The 26,522-nt window shown below is 43.3% G+C and overlaps 2 protein-coding genes across 2 annotated transcripts in view; both read left to right on the top strand.

Moving 5' to 3' along the window:
* The window catches only part of NUDCD3 (NudC domain containing 3), a 106,643-nt gene that overhangs the window by 22,453 nt on the left and 57,668 nt on the right, over positions 1-26,522 (top strand). The window lies entirely within an intron of this gene.
* The window catches only part of CAMK2B (calcium/calmodulin dependent protein kinase II beta), a 227,816-nt gene continuing 224,333 nt past the window's right edge, over positions 23,040-26,522 (top strand). Inside the window, exon 1 of the mRNA XM_050783402.1 lies at positions 23,040-23,043. The gene's annotated coding sequence lies outside the window, so the exon portion shown is untranslated. The remainder of the gene's footprint in view (positions 23,044-26,522) is intronic.

Below are 26,522 nucleotides of genomic sequence, written 5' to 3'. Positions count from 1 at the left end.
AAGCTAAGTACTAGGTTTGGTTCTTGTTTTCAGCAAGTATATATGGAATAATTTTTTTTTTTTCAGGGCCTTGGGGCAAATGGTGTTTAAGATTGCCAGCCTGCCCCAATCTTCTGCCCTGTCCCTGCTGGGCCTCATTGGGGACCTTGGTCTCTAACCTGCCCCTTGATCGAAGAGCTCCACCTCTGACTTGTCCCTTGATCTGGGAGCTTGGGCTCTAACTTGGCAGCCTGGATCAGGGGATTGGCCGCTGACTGATGCAGAGGAACCTCTGGCTTCTCTTTCTTCCCTTGAGCAGTTGTACAATTTGAGTCAGAAAGGGAGAGAGGATGGCTCCTTTCTGGCCACCCACTAGCAGAAGTTTTGGAGTGGGCGCTTCGCCGTTCCCATGTTAAATGAGCAGTTCTGATTCTGTCTGGGCACATTCTGCTTCTGAAAGCAAAATTTCACACCGATCTCTGTGGGTGGTATTATTGTGAGGGCCATTGGAAGAGACTCTCCTTCCCTCCCTTTTCTGTCATAACTTTTCTATCTTTATTGACCCATTCTTCAGTAGGGGTGAGATGCTGGCTCAGCAGGCCCTGTAATAGCAGCACACTCAGCCCTGTAGAGGCTGGAGGAAGTGACACCCAACCTTCTTCACCACGGGGGGCCAGTGAGGGTGAATGTGGGTAAAGAAACCAGCCAGTGCCCCTCAGTCTTCACTGCTGGTAGCTGAGCCACACCATAGATTTGGACCAGAATCTTCTCCCAAGGAGGGCCAGTGCTGTCTTCCCGTGACCCGCATGGCAGAGTCTGAAACACCTGTCTGAGCTAGTCACACGTTCCCTCACCTGGTGGGGCTTTGTGACCTGGTGGTTCATGGGAAGCAGGGGTGTTTGCACACTTTCTCCCTCCTGCCACTAGCATGCCTCCTGCTTTGCAGGCTCACCCAGAGCATTCTGTTCTGCTGCTGCTAGAGCTTCCCAATAAGTGGGTAGGTAGGACTAGCTGTGACCTAGAAAACACTTAGCATCATCCAAGTGTCCCTAGTGAAAAGCTGAATAAAGCAGGAGAAATGTCACTTTGGATGCTCAAGTTCTCCTAGGAGAAAAAACTTACAGACTTTTTGTTTCCCCTAATTTTTGAAGGCAGCATGGCTGAGCCCAGAACCACATGGCTGAGCCTGGTACCAGAGTGGCTGGCAGGATGAGCACTGCACAGATTGGTGTGGTGACTAGCAGCCTCCTTCCTGAGGCCTTTGGGGACCTGCTAACTGTACTGGGTCTTAAGTAAGAAAAATAGAAAACTGTTTTTCACTCCAAGGAAAACAAGCAATAAACCCTATGTACATACCTCCCAGAGCTCTGAATAAGAAAGGAAACCAGGCATGGTGGCCCCAGAGGTGTTCAGGGCATATGGGTGTGATCCCTTGCCCGAGTGGGTTGGCAGTGCCCTCTTGAGGGGCTTTTTGTGTCTGCTGAGTGTTTTCCAATTTAGCATGGCTCAGGGGATGGGATGAGGGTTCTTCAACTTTTCCCTTGTTTTATAGCTTTTTTCCTTAAGTTGGCCCTGGGTGGTTGTCCCTGCTTCTAGGGGGCATTGTGAGCTTTACATTGGTGCAGTGCTGGCTCCTGACAAGCGTCTGGTTTATGCAACTGAGATGTCTCATGTGGAGTGGCTATGCCACCCAGGCTTCCATGGTTCTGGGTTCACTGGTCATTTCTTTCCCAAAAGTATGCACTCATGAGGTCAGCTTTGTATCTTTGGGGCCAAGCGTCTGTGATTTTGCTGCTCTAGCTTTTATTTAAATTTGACGCTCTCGTACCCCTCTTACCCTGAACTTCCTATTTTTCCTTAAAAGTTTTTCTTTTTTTTTTTCAACTGGTGTTTTGAAAAATGCTGTGTGCATATATCAAAAGCAATTTGAGAAGTATGGGAGGGTGTGTAGTGGGACTTTGGTGGTCTTCTCACTCACGGCCCTGTCTGTGGCTCTCTTCTGCTCTACACAGAGAGGTGACTGTATTTATCCACTCTACCCTAAGTGGCTGCTGTTACTAGTGTCTGGTATACTGGTCAGGAGATATTCTTTGAAAATACAAGCATACTTACCTATGCCTGTCTTCTTACTTTTTTCTTTTTTGGTTAATACAGTTTATTTTTAGATTGACTTTAGGTTCACAGCAAAATTGAGCAGGAAGTGCAGAGAGTTCTCCCTACACCGATGGCCTCCATGATTAATGTCCCACATTCTCTACTTTTTCAGTTTTAACCTTTCCACAGATGATAGTGGCTGTATACACGGTTCATCCGCGTCAGCCTCAGTGGGTGTCTGCTGTGTTCTCTAATGGCTGTTTAGCAGTTTCCCACTTCATGTGGACAGGCCTTAAGGTGTTGATAATTTTTACTGTGTGAACTGTGCTCTGGCTGTCTGTATTCTCTCAGCCTCATTTCTGGTGGAATTACAGGAGAATAGTGTGAGATGACTCTGACATTTTTAAAATCGCTAAAAATTTCTTTATAGTAATATAGATGAAAATTAGAGAATATATGTAAAAAACATTAAGATTAAGGAAATTTAAAATGCTCTCTGTAAATGTCCTGGGGCATGTCCCATGCTCGTGTGGGGTCCAGAGCATAGGGCGGATAGCAAAGCGTTTGTGTTTGAACTGGTGCTGCTGAGGTGGAGCAGAGCACAGGTGTCAGCTTCTGCTTCTACCTTCATTTGGGCCCTCCTGCTCCCCTGCCACTTCCCTGGGCCCTGCCCTGGGCTTATCCCCCAGGATGGATGTGGGTTATTGTTTTTGGCACTGTAAGACGAGGGAATTTAGAATAAGGAAAAGAGGGTTGAGATTCTGTACTAAATACCAGCATTGTTGGGTGTATTAATTTAAAAGCTGGAATGGGGATAACGCTCCTTCTAAACGGGTATTGGTCTATAGAAGAAGAACAAATTAAAGCTTATGTAAAGATTTGGTGGGCCGGGCACGGTGGCTCACACCTGTAATCCCAGCCCTTTGGGAGGCCAAGGCGGGCAGATTACTTGAGGTCAAGAGCTCGAGACCAGCCTGGCCAACGTGGTGAAACTCTGTCTCTACCAAAAATACAAAAACTAACTGGGTGTGGTGGTATATACCTGTAATCCCAGCTATTCGGGAGGCTGAGGTGGGAGGATTGCTTGAGTCCGAGAGGCGGAGGTTGCAGTGAACCGAGATTGTACCACTGCACTGGGTGACACAGCGAAATTGTTGATCTAGTCAAGATACAAATTGTTGATCTAGTCAAGGTACATTTCTCTGTGCCTGATGTTTTTCTGAGACATGGGTGTATGATTTGTCCGGGCTATATTGTGTTCTGACCCAGAGACCTTGAAATGAAAAAAACGTGTAATTTAACTCAAATTAATGGGACCATGCAGCTCTTTTTCTTTCTAGTTGGCCTGCTGTCACTTTGAGGGACAGTTATTTAGAGGAGGTTAATTTGGGAAATGATTCTTGCTTCGTTTTCTTTTTTTTTTTTTTTTTTTTTTTTTTTTTTTTTAAGATGGAGTCTTGTTCTTTTACCCAGGCTGGAGTGCAGTGGCATGATCTCAGCTCACTGCAGCCTCTACCTCTCAGGTTCAAGCAATTCTCCTGTCTCAGCCTCCCGAGTAGCTGGGACTACAGGTGCGTGCCACCATGCCTGGCTAATTTTTGTATTTTTAGTAGAGATGGGGTTTCACCATATTGGTCAGGCTGGTCTCGAACTCCTAATCTCAGGTGATCCACCTGCCGTGGCCTCCCAAAGTGCTGGGATCATAGGTGTGAACCACTGCGCCCGGCTGGGAAATGATTCTTTTGGTCCCTCATACTGCCTGCAAAGTTGTAGAAATACTAAATTCTCATTTCATCCAGAAAATATATTTCTTTGAAAATATCCGTTTTTTTTATTTAGTAAAAATACATTCCTTTTGTAAATAGATAAAACTCAAGACCCTTTTGATCAACCTTCAAACCCAATATTCTCCCAGAGAGTTATCATTGTTCTTGTGCTCACCTTTTAAGTTTTTATTTATTTGAATTTAGTGATTCCAGTTTTTAATGTTTAAGATCGCTGGTTGATTCTTATGAGTGTAATATTCTCTTAGACCACTTGGAGGCCGTTGATTGTGCCTGTTTTTTTTTTTTTTTTTTTGAGACGGAGTCTCGCTCTGTCGCCCAGGCTGGAGTGCAGTGGCCGGATCTCAGCTCACTGCAAGCTCCGCCTCCCAGGTTCACGCCATTCTCCTGCCTCAGCCTCCCGAGTAGCTGGGACTACAGGCGCCTGCCACCTCGCCCGGCTAGTTTTTTGTATTTCTTAATAGAGACGAGGTTTCACCGTGTTAGCCAGGATGGTCTCGATCTCCTGACCTCGTGATCCGCCCATCTCGGCCTCCCAAAGTGCTGGGATTACAGGCTTGAGCCACCGCGCCCGGCCTATTGTGCCTGTTTTTAAGTCCTGTGTCTTTACTAACTCTGTGTTCTGCAGCATCATTTCTTTAGGTGTAGAATTTGGTGCCCTTTTCTCAGGGTTTGGGGATACTCAGCTGTGTATTAACTTTTAAATTTGAGGTTTCTGTTAGCCTGTCTGGATGCTGCATGTTTTCCAAAGTTGGTCTCTAGACATTGTTGGGGGCTTGGCTAGTCGTGGACTATGCCAGCTGCTAATTCTCAGGGATGGCAGGCTCCCTGCCCTCTGTGGGTGTCACCCGCTTGTTCTCACAAACCAAGTGTCCCACTCTCCTCTCTGGGTTTGATGCCACTTGGGTTCAAGTGAGCGGAGTTACATGTGTGTTTGGGGGGAGGGGCAGGAGGTTGTTCCATTGTTATACCCTAACCACATTGTCCCTTGATACTCACAAAGACAAACTATAGCAGGCTAGGGTTTCTGGGCATCTCTGCCTCCTGACCCTATCGGGGTCAAGACACACCCAGGCTACACGTGTAGCCTTCGCCTAGTGTCTATATTCAGTGCCAGCAGCTATCTCTTGAGGGCCACGGGCACTCATACAATGCAAAAGATACTATAAATCTCTTGTATCTTTGTATATATACACACGCATATATACACACAGCCTGGGTGTGTCTTGATTAGTAACCCAGAATACACAGGCAGTGTTGCTTTGGTGATGAGTTTTTCAAAAAGGCAATTACATTTTAGTAAAGGCCATAATCAGACAAGTTGTATTCCTGGAAAATTCACAGTATAATAAAAACATACAAAAAGTTATTCGAGTTTTTATCTAAAATTGAGTTAGGTTACAGGCTCAGATAAATGTTCAACAGCTTCTGCCTACCTCGATGTCTAATGGGATGTGTGAAGGTAGTACGGGTAGGGGACAGTGCCCACTGACGCTGTCCACACACTCCCAAACTCCCAGGAGGCAGGGCCCACCCTCCCTTTGAAAGCTACTGATCAAGTAGAGTTTTCTGTTTTCATTCATGTTTGAAAAATTGGAATAATTTGCTTTATGATTTCTTTATTCCCTGAAAAGTTAAGCTAATAATATTTGTCAGTGTTTTCCCATATAGGAACATTTTCTGAAGATGTGGTTGTTAGGGGATTTTAGCGTATAAGTTGTGTGTATGTTAGTTTTTTCTGGGTAATTATATGGTTGAGATGCTAGTGGCACACATTATGGTTACATTTGTTTAGTAACTGTAACTTGAGCCCTGGAAATTAGGCTTTTTGTATAAAATTTCATAGCAATTCATGAAATGTTTGTAAGCAAAATGTACCCTGCTCCTTGACTAAGTTACCTTAAATATCCTTAAAGGTAGAGAGGTAATGCACATTCCTTTTTCTCTTTCTGTATGTGTGTATATATGAGAGAAAGAGTGTGTGTGCACATGTCCCTAATAATTCCTACCTCAGAGCAGTGGAAGGCCTCTGAGTTTGATAATATGCTTTGCATGTGCTGTATTTGTGAACTGCCTCAGAACATCTCTTGGGGAGACTACCTGGATTCACGGACCATCTGCCTATGCACCTGAATCATGTGAGCCCTGATTTTGTTTACCATGGAGCCAGGCACTTGAACACTGTCACGTCCCAACTGTGTCCATCCCAACTGTGGACAGCTTTTACATGGTCCACCTCCTTGCCTTCCAGGACCCCTTCCTTCCTTCTCCTTGGCTTCTGGGGCCCTGCACCCATGAAGGCCAGCACAGGCATCACCTTCTGTAGGAAGCATTTCTGACCTTCCAGAAAATGAACTTTCACATGGTCCGGGTTAGGGCCTGGATCCCAAACTTTCTGTTTCTTTGTTTCCTCCCCCTTTCAACCATTGTGGCTGAGGTGTGGCCATACTGCATGTCACATGGCTGGTGAAAGACCCCTTTCTCTCTCTCTTTGGTGCTTCTTCAAAGGCTCCTTGATTCTCAGTAGTATAGGTCAGATTGTACCATGTGTCTGTGGCTATCTGACTCAATCATGGGAGCTTTTCTGTCCTTCCCACAGCATCCCTAACAGGCGGGAAATGATTTAGTCTTTATGAGTGTGCCTCCTGCCACAGGGAGACAGCCTTTTCCTGTTGCAGATCACACTGATTTTTAGAGAAGACTTCTCTTCATATGCAGCTTGCCCTCCCATCCCATGTATATGTTGAGTACCTTCTATGATGTTTCAGGCCCTGTTCTAGCAGTCAGACATATAGAGTGGGAGATGCTCAAGGGACTCACAGTTTAGGGGGAGCTTGAACAAACTGTTGGAATCCCATGTGATGAATGCAGAGGAAGGGGCCAGACCCATTTTCTGGAAAGTCAGAAATACTTCCTGGAGAAGGTAATGCTTGTGCTGGCCTTCGTGGGTGCAGGGCCAAAGAAGCCAGGAGAAGGGAGGAAGGGATTCCTGGAAGGCAAGGAGATAGAAGAAGGCATTTTAGTTGTGTCCAGGGAATTCCTTTGGGAGGGATATAGTCTTGAAGGAGCGTTTTGAGATGAGCAGAGTTGAGCCCGTCGGGTTTTTAGGCCTATTGTCTAGGACCACCTAGGATATGTGGTAGGAGAAAAGAATTATCACACAGTTCAAATACGTTTTTAAAAATAATGAAAGATTTTCCAATGAAGGAAAACTAACATCCTTTAATGCGGATTTTACAAAAAAGCCTTTTTGCTAACTGTTGACTAGTGTAGAGTTAATTCATTTGAAGTAATGTTTTATAGTATTTGTGAAATTTAGTATAGGTTAGAGTTAGTACTGGATCCAGGATTTAAACTTTTGTTTTCTCTTTCTTTTCCCCCAAATTAAAGCATTCTATCCTTTTCATCTTAATTTCATTCATATCTTCATATTACGTTTTTGAGATAGCTTTTTTTTGTTTTGAGGGGAAATAGTGACATAAATAGGTTTAGAACCTCAGGTAGCTTAAAACCCCAGGCGTAGTCAGTGGTAAAAATTTTTTTTTTCTTGGTTAGTCTAGTTTTGGTGTTGGTAAGTATTATATATGCTGGTGGGTTTTTAAAAAGGGCACGTGGTAGAGTCTGGCATACTATTTGGAGGCTTGTGGTAGCTGCCCACTTCTGCTAATGCAGTAGAGCATGTTCATAATGGCCTTCTACACTTTCCTTCCTAGGACAGGCCGTACTTAGTCATACCAGGTAAGAAATATGTTTTCAAATTTTAGCTAAACAGTTATGATGATACCTTGTAGTTTACTTTGCATTTCTATATTTATAGAATACATTTTCTACACAGTGATTTACTGTTGGTACTTCCTACTTTGTTAACTCATTAACTCCACTTACTCATTGATGGGAGTCTGGATATTATCCTTCTGTAGAGTTTCTCAAATCCTCACATTTTCTTATTCACTGCTTTTCTTCTATCAGTTGATTCACTGAATTTAGTGTGGGGATTTTACCACATCGATACTGCCTTCAGTGATTTTCTTTATGTTAGATTTTAGAAATTTCTCTCTGCTTTAATGTTGTAGACTAAATATACCATTCCGTTGTCTACTAAAGGGCTCAAGACTGTTCTTTAATATTGTTTGATTTCTTTAAAATGAATTCCACTGTGACTTGATCAAGTTTTGTATTATACCCCTTGGGGACTTTAATTGATATTATGTTAAAACTGCATATTAACTTGAAGAATATGATCAGTTTTGTTCTCATTAAATTTTCCTGTTAAAAGGAAGCATATCATTCTATTGTTGGTGACTTCCTTTTTTCTCCCATTAAATTCAGTTACAGAAAGTTGCCTTCAAGCATTATATACAAATATCATGTGTCCTCAGTTCCATTAATAGCCATGCAGTTAATGTTTGTGTTGCTTTTAGCAATGGTATCTTCTTCTCCACCATGTGTTATAGTTGCGTGACAGTTAGGAAAGCAGTTGTTTAATTAATTACAAAAATAATTTGGAAAATTTGGAAATAGGATTATCCAGTTCTATCACTAGTATTACCTTGTTCAATTTTCTTCTGATTAAAACAATTATATTTGCTAGTTCTTTATTAGATAATTATAATATTAGAAAATACATGGCCACAGGGCTAGACGTGGTGGCTTATTCCTGTGATCCCAACACTTTGAGAGGCCGAGGCAAAAGGATTGCATGAGCCCAGGAGTTTGAGACCAGCCTGGGCAACATAGTGAGATCCTGTCTTGAAAAATTAGCCAGGCATGGTGGTGCATGCCTGTAGTCCCAGCTATTCAGGAGGTTGAAGTGGGAGAATTGCTTGAGCCCTGGAGGTCGAGGCTACAGTGGGCCATGATCGTGCCACCACACTCAGTCTGGGCAACAAAGTGAGGCCCTGTCTCAAAAAAAAAAAAAAAAAAAAGAAAAAGAAAATTAAGAAAAATCCATCTACAATAGAATATATATAAAAAATACTTAGGAATAAATTTTTAAAACTCCAAAACTAATAATACTTCCAAAACAACACAACATTGTTGAAAGGAATTTCTCCTTTCTAATCCTGCAGCCAGTGTCAATATACTGTGAGATGTCCTTGCATACCTTTCTCCAGGCTCATACACATGCTTGTATGCATGCACACACATCACCACACACACACACACACATACACACAGCACTCCCCCTTTCTAATCCTGCAGCCAGTGTCAGTATACTAAGACGTGTCCTTGCACACCTTTCTCCAGGCTCATACACATGCTTGTATGCATGCCCACACATCATACCAAGTGCACATGGCACACCATACCAGACACACGTACGGATTTAAAAACTTGAGATATAGTTCACATACATTAAAATTTGTACTTTAACATGTACAATTCAGTGTTTTTCATATATTTACAAAGTTGTGTAACTACCGCTATTATCTAATTCCAGACCTGTTTTTTCTTTTTGAGACAGAGTTTTGCTCTTGTTGCGCAGGCTGGAGTGCAATTTCACAGTCTCGGCTCACTGCAACCTCTGCCTCCCAGGTTCAAGTGATTCTCCTGCCTCAGCCTCCCAAGTAGCTGGAATTGCAGGCATGCTCACCATGCCTGGTATTTAGTAGAGACGGGGTTTCACCATGTTGGTCAGGCTAGTCACAGACTTCTGACCTCAGGTGATCTGCCCACCTCAGCCTCCCAAAGTGCTGAGCTTACAGGTGTGAGCCACCACGCCTGACCCCAGAACATTTTTATTACCTGAAAAAGAACTTTGTATGTGTTAGTATTCACTCCCCATTTTCTCTCAAAACTCCCAGCCCTAGGCAGTTACCAGTCTACTTTGCCTTTGTGGATTTGTCAATTCTGACATTTCATATAAATGGAATCATACATTGTGTGGCCTTTGTGTCTGGCTTTTCTTACTTAGTGGAATGTTTTCAGGATTCATCCATGTTGTAGCATGTATCAGTACTTCATTCCTTTTATTGACAGAATAATATTTTATTGTATGGGCATACTTCATTTTGTTTATTTGGTTGGTGGACAGTTGGATTGCTGTTATGAGGAACATTTGTATACAAGCTTTTGCGTGGACATGTATGTTAATTTGTCTTAGGTATAGACCTAGGAGTATAAATACTGGGTCCTGTTAAACTGTATGTTTAACCTTTTGAGGAAGTGCCAGGCTGTTTTCCAAAGCAGTTCCACCATTGTACACTAGCAATCTATGGGGATTCCAATTCCTTCACATCCTTGCCAAAACTTGTTATCATCTGTTTTTTTTTTTTTTTTTTTTTTTTTGATTATGACTATTCTAGTGGGTATGAAGTGGGATCTCATTGTAGTTTTCATTTGCATTTTCTAGTAACTAAAAATGTATATTTTTTCATGTGCCTTATTGGCTATTTGTGTATCTTTGGAGAAATAACTATTCAAACTCTTTATCCATCTTTATATAGTCTAGATACAAGTCCCATATTACATATATAATTTACAAATATGTTTTCCCATTAGTTTTGTAGTTTAAAACATTTATTCCTAAGTATTTTATTCTTTTTTGATTCTATTGTAGATGGAATTTTTCTTAATTTCATTTTCAGATTGTTCATTGCTAGTTTATAGGAATACAAGTGATTTTTGTAGAGTGATCTTGTAACATGCAACTTTGCTAAATTTATTAATGCATAGTTTTTAGTGGATTCCTTAGAATTTTCTATATACAAGATCTTTTCATCTGCAAAGAGATAATTTTACTTTTTTCTTCTCATTTGGATACTATTTATTTATTTTCTTGCCTAACTCCCCTGGCTAAAACTTCTAATACAATGTTGAATAGAAATAGTAAGAGTAGGCATCCTCATCTTATTCCATTCATCAGGGAAGATGTCTAATGTTTCATTGAGGATGATGTGAGCTGCAGTCCTTACTTTTTGTTAAATCTCATGATTTAGTTGACAGAATCCTCTAGTAACCTCGCTAGAAAGTGACCATGACACAGAAAGTTTTTGAGACCTCATCAAGGGTCACCAACTTCCTTGATTTGCCTGGGATTGAGAAATTATTGGGACATGTGAATTTTAGGTTTTTCTTTTTTTTTTTTTTCCCCCCAGGTTATATCTGGGTTAATAGTTTACCTAGGACTGAGGGAATTCCCAGGATGTGGGACTAATGGTGCTGAAGCCAGGAAAATCCTGGGCAAACCAGGACGAGCTTGTTACCCTGCCACGTGCCTGAAAATGCTTTTTTTTTTTCTATCTTTATGCTTGATCGATAGTTTGAATCTATAGAACTTAAGGTTGGAAATATTCCCTGCATTGCTCCATTTTCTTCTAGCTTACAGTTTGACCCTTAGGAAGTCGATGTAATACTTTTCTTTTTTTAAGACTGGTCTTGCTCTGTCACCCAGGCTATATTGCAGTGGTGCAATCATGGCTTACTGTAGCCTCGACCTCCTGGGCTCAAGCAATCCTCTCACCTCAGTCCCCTGAGGAGCTGGGACCATAGGCATGTGCCACTAGGCCTAGCTAATTAAATTTTTTTTTTTTTTTTTTTTTTTTTTTGTAGAGATAAGGCGTTGATATGTTGCCTAGGCTCGTCTGGAACTCCTGGGTTCAAGCTGTCTTCCATCTTGGCCTCTCAAAGTGTTCAGATTGTAGGCGTGGGCCAACATGCCTGACCTTGATTGTGCTTTTGATATGACAAGTCAAGTGCAATAGTGAGAAGTGGGGAAAGAGTAGAACAAGGAGTTTGCTCGAGTTTAACCTGGTACTTGCTGGGCCTTTAAAGCTGAAGATTCATGTCCTTCATATCAGAATTTAAGAAATTTCCTTAAATTCTTTCTGTTTATCTGCTTTCCTTTATTTTCTTTGTTCTCTAGTTCTTCAGTTATTCAGATACTGGATCACTAGTTTCATTAAAAAAATTTTTTTTTTTCTGTATCCTGTGTCTCTGACTTTTTGTCTTTTTTGGGGGAAAACCCACACATGACTTCCTCAACTATGTTCTCTTAATCCTGGTGTTGAGGTGTTTTTTCTTTGCTATGATTATTAGTTTCTAAAAGCTCTTTTCTTGTTTTCTGGAAGTGATTGTTATTGTTGTTCTTTAAGCAATATTCTTTACTTGTTTCAAGGATGCAAAGTTGTATCATTGTTCTGAGCAGACAAACACATGCTCTCATGTGCTCTTACACTCACATTTACCTGCACTAATGCACACTCATATGCACTCACACACACACTTCTGCTCTCATGCACACTCTCAGTGCATACTCACATGAGCTGTCACACATATGTACACGCACAATTTCTCACACACGTGCTGGAAGGATTGGGCATGGAGGGAAAGAGGGAAAGGATGGATGTGAGGAGCTTGCTGAAGAGGTAGCGGTCCTGGGCCAGACTGGCTGGGAGGACGTGTGAGCTGGGAGATGTGCAGTGATGGGAAGGAAGAAGCAAGGACTACAGACCTTGCAGGAAAACAAGCCTGATCCCCAATAAGATGTGGTGACAGATGAGCATGTGAACTGTGGGTGAGAAAGGATCCTGTGCAGTGCCATACACACACCAAGTATTGTTGCTCTTTATGCACATAAGAAACACGTGATTGACTTCAGCTAGGAGATAACTGAGTTGTAAGTAGAAATGACCAGCAGACAGTTGGAAATGGAGTCTGAAGTTTGGGGAAGAGAAGCAGAAGTTGGAACTTGATTTGGGAGTCAGCATCTTACAAGTGGTAGTTGCTGTTTCTGAAGGGAGAAGGATAGAAGTCAGTGTTCAGATGGGAGAGGTCCATAATTATGGGGCAGTTAAGAAGAGGAGCTTGTAAAGAAGGATAAGATAAAGAAAAAAGCAAGTCTGAGTATTCCAAATCAAAGATTTAAAAGAAAGGGTGTGTGTATATGTGTTTTGAGACAGGGTCCTGTTCTGTCACCCAGGCTAGAGTGCAATGGCATGATCTTGGCTCACTGCAGCCTCAACCTCCTGGGCTTAAGCAATCCTCCCACCCTCAGCCTCTGGAGTAGTTGAGATCACAGGTGCATGCCAGTGTGCCTGGCTAATTAAAACTTTTTTTTTTTTGTAGAGATAGGGTCTCATTATGTTGCCCAGGCTAGTTTTGAATACCTGGGACCAAGTGATCCTCCCGCCTTGGCCTCCCAAAATGCTGGGATTATAGGCATGAGCCACTGTGCCCAGCCTAAAAGAAAGTTTTGAGAAGGACTCAGTCATTAACCTGAGCTGAAAAAGAGTTGAAAGGATTGACACTGGGTATGGCCCAAGGGCCAGGTCACAGAGTCAGCTGGCATAGCTCACGGAGGTGGTCGAGGTTGGCCTCAGTGGTTATATGCTATGAAAGAAGAGCAGATGAAAGGAGTTTAATTCAGTCATTTAACAATAATTTGACCAAACTTGAGATTGGTAGGAAGGTAGACCAGTACTTTGGGAGGCCAAGGGAGTAGTACTGGGATTACAGGTGCGAGCCACCATGCCTGGCCAAGTTTTTATTATTTACATTTAAAGACCTTTTAAAATCCCAGCATGTCGGCTTGTGACGTTCACTTTTCCTGCGTGCTTACCTTTCCTGCAGCTTATTCTGTTGTTTGTGTCAAATATTACCTGGATCTGTGATGGCTGAATAGATGTGCTGCTATTCAAAGCCATGGAGGTCTGCCAAGTCTTAATACCATTTTAACCTTCATCTTGGTTAGATGTACAGAGTTATAGGAGCAGGAAATTAAAGTCCAGAAAAAAAATATTAAAAATGATTTAGTGCTTTCTCCTTTGGGTTGGAATCCTGTTTCTAGCAGCAGTGAGCTTATCTTCCAAAGAAACCACTATGGGATTCTATGGACATTGTTTATTTATTATTATTATTATTATTATTGTTTGAGATGAAGTCTCACTCTGTCGCCTAGGCTGGAGTGCAGTGGCGCAATCTTGGCTCACTGCAACCTCTGCTTCCTGAGTTCAAGTGATTCTCCTACCTCAGCCTCCTGAGTAGCTGGGATTACAGGCACGTGCCACCATGCCCCGCTAATTTTTGTATTTTCAGTAGATACGGGGTTTCACCATGTTGGCCAGGCTGGTCTCAAACCCCGACCTCAGGTGATCCGCCCCCCTCGGCTTCCAAAGTGCTGGGATTACAGGCGTGAGCCACCATACCCGCCCGACATTTTTTATTTTTAAAGTCACTTCTTCCCAGCCGTCTGAGCTGTTATGTGGAACCATCCTGCGCCTCCATAACAGTAATTGGGTTTTTGGGCTAGGAACAGAATGTCCCTGAAATCCAACAGCTGACTTTTCCTCAGAATTGTACAGAACAGCAAAGATGGAGGAAGTCAATGTGCAAAGGACTTTTAAAGCATAACATCAAAGGAGCTACAGTTTAGTGAATTTACATTTCTGGCCCAAGTGACATCAGCCCTTTGTGTGTGCGAGTTCTCTCTTAATTGAGTCACAGAGCAGCCACATGGCTGGTTCTTGTCATCTGGCCAGGCCAGCCCCTCCCTCTGATGGCCTTTCCTGGCTTCTGACTTGATTATATTTTAAATCAAACCACTTATCACAAGTGAGTGATCTTATGACCATTTTTGTCCTCTCCCAAAAACATTTAGAAGGAGGTATGGAGTCAGAATCCCGAGCTCCTGTCTGCCTGCAGTCAGCTCCTGTGCTTTGTCGGCTACCTGGGATTCATGCCCATCCCAGGAAGAAGCTCCTGTGAGATAGTCCTGGTGGAGTGCCTGTGTCTTCAGCGTGTCCACACCCTGGCCTTGCCTGCTTAACTGAGTAAAGGAGTCCCTTCTCTTTTGTCTCTGAGACTCTTGGGCTCTGTTGCCCAGACTGGAGTGCAATGGCATGATTTCAGCTCACCAAAGCCTCCTGGCCTCAAGCAATCCTCTTACCTTAGCCTCCCAAGTGGCTGGGATCACAGGTGTGCGCCCCCATGCCTCGCTAACTTTTATATTTTTGTAGAGATAGGTTTTCACCATGTTGGCTAGGCTGGTTTTGAACTTCTGAGCTCAAGCGATCATCCTGCCTTGGCCTCCCAAAGTGCTGAGATTACAGGTGTGAGCCGCTGTGTCTGGCCATCCCTGGGACTCTTAACTCCTGTTTGCTTGTCCCTGGGACTTGAGATGGGCTGTCTCCCTCCTGGGCTGCCCTTGACTCTGGTTTGTATTTAGTTTAGAATCAAGGTGACCACCATTCTTATAGCACAGGGAGGACATTTTTGCCCTCATCAATGATACTTTCTCTTGACTGTGCTTTCTTTTCCTTCTCTATAGATGACTTTTCTCCACAAATGCCTTCAGTTTTATTCATGAGATCATTCCAAACATACTGAATACTTTGTTTTGTTTTTTCTCTCAGGATGACTCTGTCAACCACCAAATACTAACTCTGGTTTCCTTTCCTCTTTTTATCCTTCCTCTTTGCCCACCTTCTTTTCAACTTAGTCCATTTTGTTTTCCTGTGTACTAAACTGCATGTATTTAAAGTACACAGTTTAATAAGTTTTGATGTATGTACACCCCTATGAAACCATCACCACAGTCAAGCTAATGAACAGTCATTGCCCCCAGAAGTTTCTTCGGACCCCCTCCTGCTGCCCATCCTTCCACCTCCATTCCCATCCTTAGGCAACCACGGCTCTGTTTTTTGTCACGATAGATTACATTTCCTAGAATTATATAAATGGAATCATATAGTATGTACTTTAAAAATTTATTTAGTTTCTGAAAATTGCAGTAAAATACACATAAAAGTTACCATCATAACCATTTTCAAGCGTGCTGCAGCTATGTGACATTAAGTACATTCACATTGTCATGCAACCATCATCGCCAATGAGATCCAGGACTTTTTTGTTTTGTTTTGTTGTTTTGTTTTGTTTTGTTTTTTTGAGACAGACAGCCTCGCTCAGTCGCCCAGGCTGGAGTGCAGTGGCGCAATCTCCGCTCACTGCAAGCTCCGCCTCCTGGGTTCATGCCATTCTCCTGCCTCAGCCTCCCAAGTAGCTGGGACTACAGGCACCTGCCACCGTGCCCAGCTAATTTTTGCATTTTTAGTAGAGATGGGGTTTCACCATGTTAGCCAGGATGGTCTCGATCTCCTGACCTCGTGATCCGCCCACCTCGGCCTCCCAAAGTGCTGGGATTACAGGCGTGAGCCACTGTGCCGGGCCGAGATCCAGGACTTTTAAAAGTCTGTTGGCAAACTGAAACTCTGTATCCATGAAACAGCGACTCCCCTTCCCTGTGCTCCCAGTCTTTGGAAACCACCATTCTACTTTCTGTCTCTATGAATCCGACTCTCTGGGTACCTCATGTAAATGTAATCATATAATAATTTTTGTGTGTGTGCCTGGCTTATTTCGCTTAGCATAATGTCTTCAAGTTTCATCCATATTGTAACATGTGTCAGAATGTCCTTCTTTTTTAAGTCTGAATAATCCATCGTATGGATATACTACATTTTGTTTATCCATTCATCCATTGATGGATATTTGAGTTCCTTCCACCTTTCAGCTATTGTAAACAGTGCTACTGTGAACATGAATGTACAAATATTCAGAGTATATACTCATTTTGGTCTGATTTCTTTCAGGATAATTATTTTTAGGTTCAACCATGTTATGTATATGAATAATTAATTTCTTTTTTATTTTTTGTCTGTTCATCTATTGAATACTATTGGGTTGTTTCTGCCTTTTGATAGAACACAAATGGTGAACAAATATGACCATTTGTGCTGTGGCCATTTGTGTACAAGTCTTTGTGTGAGTGGACACTTCATTTCTCTGGGTGAATAACCTAGGAGTAGAATAGCTATTCCATATGTCAGGTGCCAGATTGTTTTCCAGAGTACTGTACACTTTATATCCCCACTAGTATGTATCAGTTCCAGTTGCTCTTCATCCTAACATTAGTGTTTTATTTATTTTTTTAATTAAAATTTTTAAGATTGGGTCTTGCTATTTTCCCCAGGCTGGTCTCAAACTCCCGGGCTCAAGTGATCCTCCTGCCTCAGCCTCCGAAAGTGCTGGGATTACAGGTGTGAGCCAGTTTGCGTGACCAGCATTTGGTGTTTTAAATTTAGATATTCTTGGCCGGGCGCGGTGGCTCACACTTGTAATCCCAGCACTTTGGGAGGCTGAGTCAGGTGGATCATGTGAGGTCAGGAGTTCGAGACCAGCCTTGCCAATATGGTGAAACCCCACCTTTACTAAACACACAAAAATTAGCTGGATGTGGTGGCATATGCCTATAAGTCTGCTACTGGGGCGGCTGAGCCACGAGAATCTCTTGACTCCAGGAGGTAGAGGCTGCAGTGAGCTGAGATCGCATCACTGCACTCCAGCCTGAGCAACAGAGTGAGACTCCGTCTCAAAAAAATAAATAAAATAAAAAATTTAAAAAAAAATTAGACATTCTTATAGTTTCATTGTGGTATTTCACTATGGTTTGAATTTGCAATTCCATAATAAGCAATAATGTTGCCCTTTATATTTTATTTGATGAAGTGTCAGTTGAAATATTTTATCCATTTTAAAAAATTGGGTTGTTTTCTTATTGAGTTTTGAGAGCTCTCTGCATATTCTGGATCTGAGTAATTTATCAGTTATATAATTTGCAAATATTTTCTCCCAGTCTTTGGATTGTCTTTTCATTGTCTTAACATGCCTTTTGAGTAGCAGAAGTTCTTCATTTTGATGAAGTCCAGTGTATCAGTTTGTTTTTTTATGGATCGTGTTTTTGATGTCGTATCTAGGAAATCTTGGCCTAACTCAAGTCACAAAGATTTTCTCCTATGTTTTCTATTAAAAGTTTTATAGTTGGCCGGGCGCGGTGGCTCAAGCCTGTAATCCCAGCACTTTGGGAGGCCGAGACGGGCGGATCACGAGGTCAGGAGATCGAGACCATCCTGGCTAACACGGTGAAACCCCATCTGTACTAAAAAATACAAAAAACTAGCCGGGCGAGGTGGCGGGCGCCTGTAGTCCCGGCTATACAGGAGGCTGAGGCAGGAGAATGGCGTAAACCCGGGAGGCGGAGCTTGCAGTGAGCTGAGATCCGGCCACTGCACTCCAGCCAGGTGACAGAGCGAGACTCCGTCTCAAAAAAAAAAAAAAAAAAAAAAAAAAAAGTTTTATAGTTTTAGGTTTTATATTTAGGTCTATGATTCATTTTGAGTTATTCTTAGTATATGATGCAAGGTATGGCTGGAAGTTCCTTTTTTGTGTGTGTGGATGTCTGGTTACACCAGCATCATTTGTTGAAAGTACTATACTTTCTTCACTAAACTTTTATATGGTTTTGCCCCTTTCCTTCTGCCTTTTTGCAGAGTAAGCCTCCTGTATCCAGTAATCTTATCCTGCTTTGTTACCTGTCAAGCACATGATTCCCTTTCATTTTGCCCTGTGCCTTCCTTTTTTGTCCTTAATTCCACCCAGTCCTTGTCTTCTACTCTTGTGCTGACACCAGCAGTTTGATTTCTGCCTTTATGAATACAGTGACTCTCTCACAAGGTATGGACAGCTTCCTTGGGGTTAGAGTGAGTGGTCTCTTTAGGTTTCCCTTTATTAATCTACTCTGATATTTGATGCCATCAACTGTCCCTTTACGTTGAAACGCATGTGTTTGGCTTCTGTACTTTCCTGATTCTCTTCCTCCCCAATAATTAGTCTTTCAGCCTCTTTCTTAGGCTTGTCTTGTTTCCACCCCTTAAACGTGGGTGTTGTCAAGATTATATCTATAATCAGCCCTTTTCTTCTTTCTGCAGTTTTCTCCCTTGGAGAGCTCATCCATTCCCAGAGCCTGAAGCCATACATCTGTGATTCACTCTGACCTCTGTTCCATGCTCTCTGCCTCTCTCTGTGTTTGGTCCTAGTTTAATTTGGAGTTTAGTTTTCCTGATGTTCTGTAGATCTACAGGGGACCACATCAGCTTCCTGACCTGCTTTCTCTAGGAGGAGTTCTATCATTCTTCTCATTGCCGAAGCTCAGGGCATCTTCTTCCTTCCTTGCTTGTCCAATATGCACTAAATCACACTATCACTATGATTTCCCTTGATATTCTGAACAAAATGAGCACATCTTTAAGAAGCAAGACCTATGAAGTAGTTTTTTTTTTTTTTTTTTTCCTTTCTATATTCTTTTGGAGTGGGAGTGGGAGAGTGGAGGTGGCAGGTGGTCCATGTCCAACTTCCTACCTGAGCTGGAGCAGGGTTCTGGAGGTAGGTTCTTGTGGCTACTGATGCAGAACAACGACTCAGGAAGGTGTCACCCAGCTTAGACTAAATCATACTGTGGAGACAGTTCCCACATCTAAGTGGAGTTTTATTTCACCCTGATGCTAACATTAACTGTGGCTCTGGGTGGTGATCAAGGAAGCTGAAGAAGCTTCTCTCAGTGCCAGCAACATTGAGAAGTATACCATCGTCATTTGTGAATTAAGTGTAAGATAGAATTATATCACACTTACTATCTCTCCAGCGCCTTGGGCAGGTGTTCTGGGGGCTCTGTGGAAAGCTCTGGTTGGGTCAGTAGTCACTCTCCACATCTCCTCTTGGGGCAACTAGGGCCATTCATCCTCAGGAGTGACCATGGACAGACTGATAAAAAGGCTGCCCTGGCTCTTAGAGAACTTGCTGCTGTTCATGTTCACTGTGTGCTGCACAGACCAGGAATTAATTTCACCTTCTGCCTGCTAGACTCTTGAAATTGGGACAGGCAGGCAGCCGTGCAGCGAAGGAAATGAGAGAAACCTATTAAGGCCAAGGAGAGTGGAGGCTGAAGGCACATGGGAGTAGACCACAGTCATGCCAGTGAGTATCAGGAAGCTGAATACTCTGTGGGGAAGCCTGTGTTCAGGTACCAAGTGTGGTGGGTGCAGGCAGGGGCATGACAGGTGCATTACAGCCTAAAGAACAGGGGTGAGGCCGGAATTTGGCTCAGCCACTTAGGGTATGTGACTATGGACCATTCCTTTAGCCGCTGGGAGCCTCCGTTTCCCAGAGATGACAATTTCCCAGGGTGTGGTCAATTCTGTGTGCAACCCTGTGTGGCCAGGCAGAGGTGCCCCTTGCTGATGGCCTGTCCCTTTTCCTTATTCCCCTCTAATTGATGTTGTATGTCTCTTGTTTTCCATGTGAACTTGATGTCACCTCAGATCCATGGCTTTGAGGATGGCTAATGCAAGGATGGTGTTTCAGTTCATTTGGGCTGCTGTAACAGAATACCTGAGAGCAGGTGTTTATACAAAATTTTATTTTCCTACAGTTCTGTAGGCTGGAAAATCCAAGATCAAGGCTCTGGCAGGTTCAGTTGTCAGGTGAAGGCTGTTCTCTGCTTCTAAGATGGCGCCTGTGCTGTATCCTTTGGAGGGGTGGAATGCTGTGTCCTCACATGGTGACAGGGACAGAAGGGGAAGAAATTCATGGATGCTGTATGAATCCTTTTTAATAAACGCCTTAATCTAGTCATAGGGGAGGAGCCCTTATAACCTAATCACTTCTTAATACCATCACATTGGCCATTAAGTTTCCACACCTGAATTTTGGAGGAGACACATTCAAACCATAGTAGATGGCAAATATACAGAAACTTTCTACAGAAGACCCTCGTTACAGTGTTTGTTGTCCTGGGGCAGGCTACTCAGGCTTATCACTTAAACAAGTCTTTTTAATGTCTTCCTCTGGAGAGATTGGTTTTGTCAGGTGAACGTTGTGGCTGTCAAACTTGCACGGACCTTCCCATGTTGAGATGGGACGTCAGTAAGTGCGTTAACAGATAGGTATCAGGTCGTCTTCTCCTACCAGGCCTGTCCCTAGGGAATGAAATGGCCTCATGGTGAAGCATCTCTTGGTTAAGGCTCTTCTAAGGCAAGAACTAATTGCTTTTCCTTGGCAGCCCAAGTAAATGCTGTCTGTGAGAGATGACTTTCTGACATTTGTTTCACTGTGGCTGTACTTATCAAAAGACTTTTATGTAATTCACTACAGAGAGTTCTCAAATGAATGTAATGAACATTGCCAGAAACTGGGCTGGATTTCTGAGGCATTGTTTTATTTACTTATTTTTTTTAGATTTTCAGTCAAATCATATAATCATGTTTGATGGAGTATCTAGTTCTGCCAGTTAAAAGGGTAATAGTATGGGGATTGCTAATTTACACATTAGTCAAAAATACTCCTCTGAAACACTTTTTAAGGGAGGCAATAAACAGTGACTATTATGGTTTGAAGTGAGATACGCAGACAGCCCCCTACCCAAATGTCAGATGTAAACTAACAAAGCATGATCACACCCTGGGCATTGGAAGGACCTGGTTGGCCAGCCTGGGGCCTAGGTCTTTGGGGCATCCCTGCCAGCCATCCAGCCACCCTCAGAGCAGGCGTGCCTGGAGGATCTTGGCCCATTTATATGCAGAAGAGGATCAAATTGGCTAACACCAAGGCTTTATAAATAGTAGGACTGTTTCTCCAGCCTGTCTTCATTCTGTTCACAGCTAAAATTTCCTGGCAGCTTGTAACTAATGAGAACGGAAAAGTACTGTTTGCAGAGATTTCAGCTAGCTGACTTGAATGCTCCCATGATGCTTTGTCACTGATTGTTGTACTTACTGCTCCCTGGGGTGGCCATTCCCTTCCAAGTTGAGCTGGGTCTCAGGTAATGAAAACAGCAACACTCTGACCAGGACCCCAAGATGGTCACAAGGAAAGCCCATTTTGTCCTCATAAGAGTATGACCACACACATGTTCTCTCGCTGAGAGCTGTGACACCCAGAGGTCACAGGCTTGGCTAAGGATGTCTATAGGACTTGAATAGTCCAGCCTCATGTGTCAGTTGGGGATAATGATTGGACTAGCATAGACCTATAGGTAAGTGTGCAGTAATGTCCGATACAGCTAATATGTTGTCTCACCTGAGCTCTGCAGTACTTCTGCATTGAAAGTGTTGTTTCCCTGACTTTACTGATGAGCAAAGTGGAGGCTTGGAGAGCCAAGGTTTTATTACCAACCGGTGGCTGGGCAGGGATTTTTGACTCCAGAGTCTGTGTCCTTAAGTACTGGTTTCAGTTCTCCTTTATCTGGAATTCTTGAAAGATGTACCTTGCATTAAACAAATCAGACACGTAAAATCTCTTTGCCTTGGTTTTTCACTTTCTCATTAGAGAACTCATTGCTTCATAGAACTTTACATCAGCTGAAAGTTGTTGTAATGGATTTCCATGTAGTGTGTGTGACTGTGTTGTGTTCATTTCTGTCTAGATACACCTTCCACTGTGCACACCTGTGTGCACACACACAACCCACCCCTCCTCCCCTCCAAAAACAAAACAAACAGGAAAAAGACCAGAAACAGTCATTGTGGATGTGGAGAAACCTGCAGAGACCTTATGAGGCAGATGACATTGGAGGTCAGCAGTTGAGAAGGGGCAAGCACCTGGTCAGAGGGAATAACCTTTGCAAAGAAATGATACCATTAAAGGGATGCTGATATTCCTGTGTTCCTAGGGGAAGGGAGTAAACAGGGGTGGGACTGGCAGGGACCACACTGTGCATGTCTCTGTCCTGCCAAGACCCTGATTCATGCTAAAGAATTGGGGCGTATCTTTAGAAATTGGGGCAACTTACCTAACTCAAGAGTGTTTGCTCAGATTTGTCAGAAAGTTAACAGGCAGCAGTCAGGGTGGACGAGGTAGGGGATATAGAAAGGATACATACCAGGCAGCTGTTGCAGTTCAGGAGCGTATGTGTGGAAGATATAGAGATAGTGCTGTGTTCTTTGGAGTATAAGGGGCAGGCAGCAGGAACGGTCAGCCAAAGGAAACAAGTGGGATGGAGGAGAGGGAAAACAGGTGAGGGTGGAGGGGTGGAAGAGAGGGAGAGCCTGGGTAGTCCAAGGGTGGGACATTAATGTCAGATGTTGTGGAGGTATCAGATGGACAGAAATTCAGAAAGGCAAGGTTGGTTATGATTCTTGGAAGTCACTTGTGATTGGCAGAGATTTCACAGTGGGAACATATTGGAAGGTAAGGTGGGAAGAAAGTGACTCAAGATGTTTCGCTGGGAATAAAAGGAAGAAGGCAGCAGCCTGAACAGAAGGCTGGTTGAAAGAAGAGTTGTGAGTCCTTGTGTTTGATGATTTTAAGGAAGAGTGAGGCATGAGGCAAGGTATCAGTGGGTAAGAAGAGCTTGGGGATCCAAGAGACCAAGTGATACTGATGGCACAGGTTCTCACAGTGGGGAGTGGGAGCTTTTCCCAGGCCCACAGGACTCAGCATTATTGATAGTGGGTGTGTGCTAATTAATGTCAAAGTTGGGGTGTTACGTAAATGTTCAATTAGTAGAGGAGTTTTGCTCTGTCAAAGTAATTCTTTGCTTACCAAAAGGACTTACTGCAAGATTCTATTAAATAACGAACTCGAGTTTGTTGAGGTTTTCTCTTTGTAAATGTGTATAAATGCTGCACTTGTGTGAGGCTCCTCAGGGATTGGGCCCTGTCTCCCAGCCAGAAAAGCTTTCTGTTCTTTACATCCACCTTCCCCTGTCCCCAGGCCTGGGACACCTGGGGTGGAGTGGACAAGTCTTGGAGGGAGCAAACCTTTGTGTTTATCTGGGTGCTTTCTCAGAAAGAAGAAGGGCAGAGGGGCTGCTTTACTTTTTCTGGATTTCTCTTTTTAGATTTACAGGCCAAGGAGTAGGTGATAGGAGGCAGTGAGATGAGAAGGTAAAAGTGATGGACAGGGACTCTGAATCTGTAGCCCTCCTTGCGCCGGCCTGAGCCTTCCTCATTTCAGAAATTCTGTTCTCAATACAGCAAACCTTCTGATTTTGCTCATAGAAAAAGCTCCAGCCTTTTCACATGATAGCTTTTTTTGAAGCTGAGAGGTATCCAAATGCATTAGTCTTAGATGAACACACCTGGAATCTCACTTTTATGGGAATTTCATAGATTATACTCTTGAATTCCAGTTGTACATTTTTGCTTGCACACACAGGCATTTCAGAGTGTAATGAGAGGAGACTGATGCTCATAAAGAAGGCTGACTTTACAGTAAACCACCTCTCAGGAGAACTGAAGATGGGGCTTGAGCTGAGGTGGGGTCTCCTCTTCACCATCCTGAGCAGCAGCCGGGCCCCAGTCTTCACCCAGACAGTCAAGGACCTCGGCCTAAACAGCATCCAGCTCTTAGAAGTCTTGTAAAATTAGGCTGGGCGCGGTGGGTCACACCTGTAATCCCAGCACTTAGAAGGAGGCTGCGGCAGGCAGATCACTTGAGGCCAGGAGTTTGAGACCAGCTTGGCGAACATGGCGAAACCCCGTCTCTACTAAAAATACAAAAATTAGCTGGGTGTGATGGTGCATGCCTGTAATCCCAGCTATTCAGGAGACTGAGGCAGGAGAATTGCTTGAACCCGGGAGGTGCAGGTTGCAGTAAGCCAAGATCGCGCCACTGCACTCCAGCCTGGGTGACAGAGCGAGACCCCATCTCAAAAAAAAAAAAAAAAAAAAAAAAAAAACAGAAAAAGAAAAAAAAACAAAGAATTCTTGTAAAATTGAAAACAAAACTCAGACTTTGGCTACTTGAATCTCTAATGTACTAGGAAAGCTATTGTACCTGTTATCTGTTCTGTTTTGTTTTTTTTTTAATATTGAATGTGTTCAAAGCTCATCTCACCTGTTTGCAGAGTGTGTTAGAAACTATGTTGGATGTGGTTGTTCTCTTTCTAGAAGGTAGGGCTCCCATGACAGCCATATAGGCTCTCTTGGCTGTGTAAGTAAGCACAAAATAAACCAGTAAAGAAAATGCCTGCTTTCTGTGTGAATACGTTGTCGTTTGATGTCATGGTGTTAGGTATGAAGGTGCTATAAAGAAAAGGGGAGAGTTTGCCCCTCTTGTTAGGGAGGAAGTTCAATTTTGGTAAAGACTTTGAGGGTAAGAGGAAAGTGATTGAATGAGTGAGCTGAGACAGAAGATGAATGAGGCGAGGTGAGCCTCCATCTTGTCACTTGTCCCCGCCCACCTTCAGCCCTCCTGGGGCTGAAGTGGTTCAGCCTGAGTGTCCTTGGCCCTGCCCTGGGTCTCCCAGGTGCATACTCTCCTGCATGTGGTTACACCCTCAGGCTTGCCTGCATTCTCCATGCTGGTGCCCCCAAATAGCCTCCGGATCTACTCCCTTTGGCATTCTGCAGTCTACTCTCCATGTGGCAGCTGTGCATTGACCTTTTAAAACAGCCAAATAGCATTGGTCCCTGTTCCAACCTTGCAGTGAGTTGCAATCACTTTTTAATTAAATTCTGAACTCTGTTTTAAAAAGCCCTGTGCTGATCTTGGCTATTAAGATAGCTTCTCCTCTTTGATGATAACAGTATTATTTGTATTAATAATCTACATCAGTAAAAACATTAATGATGGTGACAGTGATGACTGCAGCTAACACTTACTCTGAGCCATGCACTGTTCTGAGCATTGTATCTATTCACTCATTAACCCCAGGAACATCTTCGAGGTAGGTACTCATGTGCCCCCATTTTATAAATTTTATAAATGTGAAAATGGAGATATGAGCCCAAGGGCACAGTGAATTGGAGGCAAAGCTGAGCCCTGAGCCAGTGCTGTGGCTGTGGATCAAGGAATTTGTGTGGGAAGCTCTCTAGGCTGCTCATCTCCGTGGTCTTCATAGCTGGCTCTGTCTTGCCATTTATCAGAGTTCTGTATGAATGTCCAGTTCTTCCCAGGAGCCTTCTCTGTTGACCAGAGGCTCTGAGGGCCACTTAATCACTTTTGATGTACTCCAAGTTTGTAAGTTCCACGTTGTTCCCGTCTGTGTCCCTGGGACCTACAACAGTAAGGGTACCTGGGCCAGTACTCTTTGAGTGGCAGGTGGGGCTGGCTCTGATGTGTGGGCTAGCTATGGAGCCCTGACCTGAAGCCTGGGATCCAAGTGTGGGTAGTCCTAGCTGCGAGGGTGGCACAGAGAGGCCGGAGACTGGACAGAGGCTGGGCAGGGCAGGTAGATATGGCAAGTCCTTGGCTGGGCTGTATGTAGGGTTTCTGATGCTTCCATACTCCAGGCAGAGTAAATTGGTGCTGTTGGCGGGAGCAAAATTGGACAATGTGGGATTCAATTTTCCCTAGAAGATTGGGTGGTTCTTGGTGCTGAAAGTCCTCCCAGTATATAATATCTTCAAGAAAACAAAAGACAACCTCACTAGTCATATCAGAGTAGTTTAGTCTAAGAATCCCTAAAAATCCAGTGTTGCCATGCTATGAGTAAAGCTAAGAAACCAACATGACAGTGCCCTCCACATACTGACTGTTGTGAAAACACGTCTTGTTATTTTTGGAAAGTCCGCTTGGTAGACCACTAACATTTTCGCCCCCAAAACAGCAGGAGCAGTAAATAACAACCTTCTAGATAAATCAAATGGGAAAGCATTGCCAGAATTTGCTATATCAAGTGCTGTGAACAGTGGCAGCCAGCAGGGAAATTATGCAGAGAAAAGTGCTTTTATTTGCTTTTCAAAGTTGGTGGGACTGGGGGAATATGGGAGATGGGAAGAAAGGGAGGAAAAAAAGAGAAAAATACCATCATGTTGAGTTGAAAATGATGCTAAACGTTTTTGCTTAGGACTGTCATTCAGTATCAAGGGAAGGAAACTGTTAACTCAGGTA

The sequence above is a fragment of the Macaca thibetana genome, chromosome 3 (assembly GCF_024542745.1).
Source record: "Macaca thibetana thibetana isolate TM-01 chromosome 3, ASM2454274v1, whole genome shotgun sequence".
Taxonomy (NCBI): domain Eukaryota; kingdom Metazoa; phylum Chordata; class Mammalia; order Primates; family Cercopithecidae; genus Macaca; species Macaca thibetana.
Note: the sequence above shows the minus strand (reverse complement) of the source record. Positions and strands in the feature narration are given on the sequence as shown.